Genomic DNA, 8,219 nt, shown 5'->3' with positions numbered 1-8,219 from the left:
TGCCATCACTAAGTTTAAGTTTTCCGGTAGCTTCTTTATTCCCCCCAAAGAATTGGCTAGAATCAAGAATTCTATTTTATAATCTCTGACTATGTGAACTCCTTGCTCTGAATATTTCTCACATTTCCAAGAGAAATATATTAAGATTATCCACAGTTCCTTCAGAGTGTGTTTGCCAACTTTGAATTAAAAAAGACAAGGTTCAAAGCTAGTAATTTCCCTGGCCAGTCACTATTACTTTTTTATAGAAAACAGTAGAGAAAAGCAAAATAACGCTGAGATTTAGTGATAAAAGGACTATCAACAATACTTAGGCACTTGGCATTTTTCATGCATGAGAATTTCAAGTATTAACTTAATAAATATTTATTGAGTCTTTTCTGCTTGAATGGCACAAAAGTGCCATTCAGTGTCAGACTATAGTGTCAGAAAGACAGTGTCAGAAAGACAGAGATGAATATCATCTAATCACTGTCCTGAAGGAGCTCATGATGGGATGAAACTATAGCAACATAGTTAGGTACAACCAGAAAATATTAACAGAAAGAGGAAACATGGCATTAGAGGGATTTTTTGTAGAGATCTTTAGACTACTGCCATATGGACTGAAAAAAAAAGGATGAACTGCAGATTCCAGACCAAATCATGAGTGATGCTACTTCACTATTGTGAAAGACCTAAATTAGTACCTATTTTCTCTGAAGAAATCTGAAAAGGATTTTTGCTTTTATTACTAAAGTCAATAAGTGAATATATAGTGTTCCATATTTGTTTTGTAGCAGCCATTATAGAGGCAATGAGCACACAAAGCAGCAAGAGTGGTCCTGCCAAACTTCTTCCCCAGGAACTACGTTATACAAGCTATGTATTTATTATATTGTTCCTGCTTTTACTATATATTGGTGTTACCTTAACTTTTATGTGTTATTTGGCAAGTTTATTTTTTGTGTCTGGGAATGCACAAAAATTTTTCCAGAGGTAGCAGAGAAGCTTGTTAGTGGAAATGACTCAGAGATCAGTCTCTCCTGGAGGTGTCAGCCTCACCCCTCAGCATATTAATGGCAGTGGACTCTCCCTGAGTGAGATGTATTGGGAAGGAGATTCAGAGTGAGGGCAAAGTCATAAGAAGTAGCTGAATTTGATGACAGTGAATTTATAGACTGTTAAAGTATGTGATTCCTTCAGTGCCTCAGTAGCTCTCATGTAGACACAAAGAAGACAGATAGTTAGCTCACTTAGCATTGGAGTTTTGCTGGGAGGGTGAGAAGGGAACAAGTCAAGGGACATTTTGAATTAGATTGCCTCGCTCTGGATGTGTTTGGCTTTACCCCACTTAGGGTTCCTTGAGCTACTTTGATGTGTAAATTAATGTTTTTCATCAAATTTGGGGCTTTTAAAGACATTTTTAAATATTGGTTTCCTTTTTTCTCTCCTGGTACTCCATTGGAAATGTGAGGTGTGTTTAATGGAATTACATATTTTTCTGAAACTATGTTTTTCATCTTGTTTTTCTCTTTCTGTTTTTCAGATAGTATACACATATCTTATCTTCAAGTTCAGTCATTCTTTATCTGTTGATTGAAACCTACTCTTGAGTCCCATAGTGATTATTTAATTTCCATCATTGTATTTTTCAACTCTAGAATTTCCATTTGATATTTTTACAACTTATAAATCTCCATATTCTTTTTTTTTAAAGATTTATTTATTTATGCATACAAGAGCTGGGGTACAGACCAGAGATGCAGGGGGTGAGAGGATTCACCAGAGACAGAGTGGGGATCAGAACAGGCAGAATAACTGAAATACACCACTGAGGGAAGCAGTGGGTGAGACAGGAGAGGTCTGCTTCGCCATGTGGATTTCTCTCTGGTCGGGGCGGGGATCGAACTCGTGCTGCAGAGGCTGCAGACTGCCTCATAGTGCGGTGCTTAACCCCTTGCACCACCAGGGTGGCCCTCCATATTCTTTTTTTTTTAAAGGTTTATTATATATGGGGGCCTCCCTGGTGGCGCAGGTGGTTGAGCACAGCGCTGTGAAGCTGTCCACAGCCTCTGCTGTGCCCGTTCAATCCCCGCGGCCTCAGAGCAACCCACATGAACATATTTTAATCATAAGAACTATCTTGAGGCAAAAGGAAGATGAATCTGGGGTTTTGATGCCATCTTGAAGGTTCTAAATGAACCAGATCTTGAGCCACCCACTTTAAAAATTCTTGTTATTTGAGTAATAAGTCTTTTCTGTTTAAGCTGCTTGCTTTTGCATCTTCTATAGAAGGAGCTTAAAACATCCTAAAAGATTTTTAAAAATCTTTAAATAATTGTTTCAGAAAGAGACTAGCTAAAAACAGGATTCATCTGCATTTAATACAGAGAGCTGTTAACTATTGAACTCTCTTTTTCTGTGCTGCCCAATTTAGCTGCATGTGACAATTGAGCACTTGAAACATGTCTGGTCTGAACTGAGAGTTCTGTAAATGTAAAACAGACACTATATTTTGAAGACTTAGAACCAAGATAATATACGATATTGCTAATAATTTTAATTGATTGCATGTTGAAATAACTAAAGTATTCAGTTAAATAAAATATATTATTTAAAGTAATTTTACATTTTTTCTTTTTGTTGTTTTAAACATGACAACTAGGAAATTTGAAGTTACATATGTGGCTCCCATTATATTTCTACATTACAGTTTTCATCTGGACAGAATATAAGAATTGTCATGTCATTTGTCAATTGCTGTAAAATGCAAAATTTCTTAAAGTGCTTTATACTCAACACTATTAAAATTACTATTAATATAGCAAGATTCAAATATAAATTCTAAGCTTTAAGAATTATCTAAAATTAGAAATGTAGTATATTTTGTTTTGCCAAAATCCTGAAAATATTCCAGAGACTTAGGACTGATTATAGATTCTAATTTATATAAATTCATGATTTTGGTGTCAGACTCTGTAAATGTACTCTTCATATCTTCCTCCTATCTCTGTGATATTAAATAATATATAGGGGCAAATACATATTATACTATTTTTTTCTTTTTTTTAAATTTTTATTTATTTATTTTTTTTATAGAGGCATGTTTTGTTTGTTTGTTTGTTTGTTTATTTATACATGCACGGGGTACAGTCAGAAGCGCGGGAGGGTGAGAGAATTCACCAGAGCCAGAGCGGGGAGCAGAGCAGGCAGAAGGACCGAAGTACACTGCTGAGGGGAGCAGCGGGCGGCAGGAGAGGTCTGCGCGCCATGTGGGACCCTCCTCCTGTGGCCGGGGAGCAGCCGGGGATCGAACCGGCGCCACAGAGGCCGCGGGCAGCTTCGCAACCCAACTCTCAACTGCTGTGCCACCGCGGAGGCCCATATTATACTATTTTAATTCTTTAGATTAGAAATATAAGTTCCTCTGACTCTAAAATCCTAGATTTTTGGTTCTATAAATAGGGTATGTTTCTAACAACATGAAAAGCTGTATTAAAGCTTGATGTTCAGAATATAATTATCACCAGAAAATACAGAAATAGAATCTGGCCTAATATAGACTCTTCTTATGCTCGATAGAGGACCCTAAAGAATAGGATGAAGGGCCTCCCTGGGGCGCCAGAGGTTAAGGCCAGCATTGTGAAGCTGTCTGCAGCCTCTGCAGAGCGAGTTCCATTCCCGGTCAGGGAACATCCACATGGCATAGCAGACCTCTCCTGACTCACCTGCTGCTTAGAGGCATGTTTTATTTATTTATTTATTTGTTTGTTTGTTTGTTTGTTTTTTGTTTATACATGCACTGGGTACAGTCAGAAGCGCGGGAGGGTGAGAGAATTCACCAGAGCCAGAGCGGGGAGCAGAGCAGGCAGAAGGACCGAAGTACACTGCTGAGGGGAGCAGCGGGCCGCAGGAGAGGTCTGCGCGCCATGTGGGACCCTCCTCCGGTGACCGGGGAACAGCCGGGGATTGAACCGGCGCTGCAGAGGCTGCGGACAGCCTCGCAACCCAGCACTCAACCGCTGCGCCACCGGGGAGGCCCAGCAGTGCATTTTTTCAGTCAGTCTGCCTGTTCTGTTCCCCACTCTGTCTCTGGTGGATCCTCTCACCTCCCACACCTCTGGCCTGTACCCCAGTTCTTGTATACATAAATAAATAAATCTTAAAAAAAAAAATCGAATGAAACTTGTCCTCTTCCCCTTGCTCAGAAGCAGAAAAGAGATTACCTTGTCAAAATAGTTTATTTCAGGGTTATATGAAAATACATCGTTTTTTACTTTTAGAAATAAACTAGTTGAATGTATGTAGACTTAAAAGTAGGCAATTTTTTTTCTGAAAACCTGGGAAAATAAATTTCCATCATTCAGAGTTTTCATAAAAATGTTGTCTGCATTAAATTTTAAAGGAAATGATTTGTATGGATTTATGTTAAACTGACACAAATTATTTCACCAACATGTTACACTGACTTCTAGCATTGTGTCAGTGCCCATCACAAAGGTGTAACTACAGCAATGTCTGTGTCCATTATAAATACATGGCTAAAATTACACATCACTCACATCACATACTCCATGCTGCAAGTATGTTTGTAATCACTTTACAGAGACAAACTCATTTAATCAGGTGTACTTTCTCACAATTTATTCATAAAAATAAAATCTTTTATATTACATCATATTTTCAGAACTCGAAACCAATATCCTAAGTGTTTTTCGAGAAAAGGTTGGTTGCAAGGTTAAGCTATAATCTTCTATCTAACATCTGGAAAACTTCCATATAAAAAATCAATAGCAAAAGAAAAATATTTTGGATCACTAGGAGCAATAAGATCATAATAAAATTCATGGATGTTTTTCTTGGAGCAAAAAATATGTAAGCCTTCAAGAGTAGTGAAAAAACTGTCCGTGTGCTTAATTATAAGATGAGACACAGACGTCATCAGTCATATGTCTCCCCTCTTTCCTAGAATCTGGTCCATATACTGCATCTATTTATTATTGAACAAAATAATTTCCAAGCAATAGAATTATTTCAGGATAACAGCAATATAATTTAATATCACTTTTTTGGTCATTAAATGTTAGGTATGTCAACTGTAAATAAATATAATTTTAGGTCTCACTTTTGTGACACTGGGTTTTTCAATATACATTTAAAAATGTGTCTTCTTTGGTCTTTTATTTATTTTTTTGATAATTGATTCAACGTGGATATAACAGCAGGAAATTACAGGCCAAGCACTAAGTCCCTGAAGTAATGTAATAGAGAATAAGCATTATTTTTGTTCTCAAGAAAAACTTTTAGCTTGTCTTGACCACCAGTAAAAGGAATCTAGAAAGGGATATATTTATTTATTTTAATGAAGTACCATTATTTTATATCCTTGTTAATTTTTGATAGTATAGGATTTCCCCGCTCAGGTGTGCCCACTGTAGCTCTCCCACCACAGCTCTCCCACCCCTAGTCCTCCATCACAGGCCATTGTGCCCAGCCCCCCTTTCACCCTTCCCTTCCTTCTCCCCACCTGGATGCCTCAAGTGTTTGTTTTAAAGTTTTCAAGCATTAATTTTAAAATTTGTCTTTGTCTTTTTTATAATTAGTCTTTTTCCTTTTCCCTTATTTAGGTTTTCTAAATTCCTGCTATGGGTGAAACCATCTTGTATTTTTGTTTTTCTTTCTGGCTTATTTCACTGAACATGATCCCTTCTAGCTCCATCCATGTTGCTGCAAATTATATGAGTTTATCTTTTTTGATTGCTGAGTAATATTCCATTGTGTATATGTATGGGGACTATAACCAAGATGAAAATGCATACACTGTGCAAAAATGAAAAATGATGTAAAACATATAGAGTTTTAAAAAATGAAAAAAATTGTCTTTGACTCTTTGGTTTCGCTATATTCCACATATAAGTGAAACCAACCGGTATGTATCATAAAAGATATGTTTAAATAAAATTATTTGTTTTCATCTTTAAAGATATTGAAAACTAAGAAGGGGGAGAGGGGACCTATAGTTAATAGAACACAAATATGAGTGGATAAAATGCTGATGGCACAAATTCATTTGTAGGCTTGCTGGTCTCTACCCAAAAAACATGGTGCTAAGCTGTTCAAGTCAAGGAGATGGAAATGTGTAAAGGGGAAACATTTAGGACATTTAAGCATAACAAGGGCAGAAAAATGGAGAAATTCAAGAAAGTGCAATCACAGAAGTGTAATTAAATCATTTCTTGCTTCATTATTCTCGAAATATTATTTATGCAATTAATTCATGCCGTTCTATACAAAATATTGAGCACATCAAAAGAAAAGTATTTCCTCAAAAATTAATGAAAGGGAAATGATTTCTTTCTAGAACAGTGCTCCCACGAGAATGTACCACCACTAGGGAGCAGCAAAGGTTGTTGCTTGGGTCATCAGCATTGACGCAGAATTTCAAAGTCAAAGAGAACCAAATGCATTTGCACAGTGCTCTCACCAACAAAGTACTCGTATCACTCATTTTCATTATAACTCAAAGGGAGACATTTCTGCTCTTACCCCATTTTTCAAGTTAGAAGGTGAAGTTCTAAAACCTCAAGGTCACAATGCTAGGAAATTGTAGAATTGAAATTTTATTTTCCCACTTTAAAGAGTGTGATGAGGTTAATAGGTATATAGACAGCTAATGATAAAAGACCCTCCTGGGAATATAAACTTCAGTCTTAAAGGAGCTATCACTGAAATTTTCAATTCTAAGATATATTAATGATTTTATATCAGGTTTTTGTTGTTGAGTAAGGGAGAGGTATAACACTTTTGACTTTTAAATTACATTCCAATTTCAGGAAGTTAAAATATTAAAAGAAAGAAAATGTGTTGTAAGCTTAAGGGAATACTGTAAATATACAAGTAATTCCAGGTTATTTATGTGCATATATTCATATTTTTGTGTTTGTGTCTGTTGTGTGTATGTGTGTTGATAACCTTTTAAAGAAAGTGGCACAATGTGTTGACACTTATTATTGGTCTTGGTGTGAAAAAGACATTTTGATAGCGGTGAACTTTGCAACACCACTCAATTATAGTGGGTATGTAGATAGTCTCCCCCCTTAAAGGAGCACCACTCTTTTTTTGCCTTGCATACATTTCTGTGTGCTGAGGATGACTACACAGCTTTCAGCAGTAGGAAATATGATTGTTTTTATGCAAGAGTTTTTAAAGTGCTAAGAAACCAAGGGCTAGCATTTAAATGAATTGGATTAGAGCATTTGAAAGGTTTATTCATTCAACACATATTATTGACTATCACCTATGTATTTTTCACTAGACTGGTACTGGAAACATTAAGATAAGGAAATAGTTTTCACACCAAAAAAGCCCCATGACTTTCCAGTGACACATGGTAAAATCAAGATAGCGCCAACATTAAATGCAAGATGAGTGTAAGCAGCGTGGCAGAAAAATCTTTCTCCCAGTTTGTTTATGTTAAGGAAACAACAATGAAACACTCTTTGACAAATACCGTATTATTAATTCTCTTGATGGTACACCAGAAGTAATTGTATGGAAAAACATGGGAATTGACAAAATGGGGGTTGTGGTAGTCAGTTTCCAAAATAGTCCCCAAAGTTGTCCGCCTCTTAGTCTCCTTACCTTAGTGTGGTCCCAGGCTGGTCCTTGTGACCACGGGCACTCCCACCCGGGACTCATTGATTTGTCCTGCTCATGGATCACTAGCTTATGGGAGGTCAGCTGCCATGTTGTGAGCAGACTGCTGAGGGGCCCAGGAGGCTGCGACCGAAGTGGATCCTCCTCCAGCTGCAGGCAAGCCTTCAGATGACTGCTGACCGTTGGAATACAACTTCTGGAGAGACCCTGGACCTGAGTCATGCCAGGAGTCCACAGCCAGATTTCTGGTCCACAGAAACCGTGAGGTAAAAATTCTTTGTTGTTTTAAGTTGCTAAATTTGGGAGTAATTTGCTACGCGGTATTGAAATAACATTCTAGGCTCAGGATTAAGCAGCTTCTGCTTGGGGAGCAACCTCCTCCTCAACCAAAACTTAGATTCTGATCATGTCCCTGTGAGGCTTCTCTAGACCAGAAATGCAGAACAGTTACTCAGCGGGTCCCTAAACACTAGCTCTGCGCCTCTCACTCCAAACAGGTGGCTGGTAGCCCCAGCCAGTCAGATAGTTTCCACTTGTCCTTACCTGGTTCTTTATTCTTTATCCTATAAAAGCTTTCTACC

Source organism: Talpa europaea (assembly GCF_964194135.1).
Source record: "Talpa europaea genome assembly, chromosome: 1".
Classification (NCBI taxonomy): Eukaryota; Metazoa; Chordata; class Mammalia; order Eulipotyphla; family Talpidae; genus Talpa; species Talpa europaea.
This window is presented reverse-complemented; position numbering follows the sequence as displayed.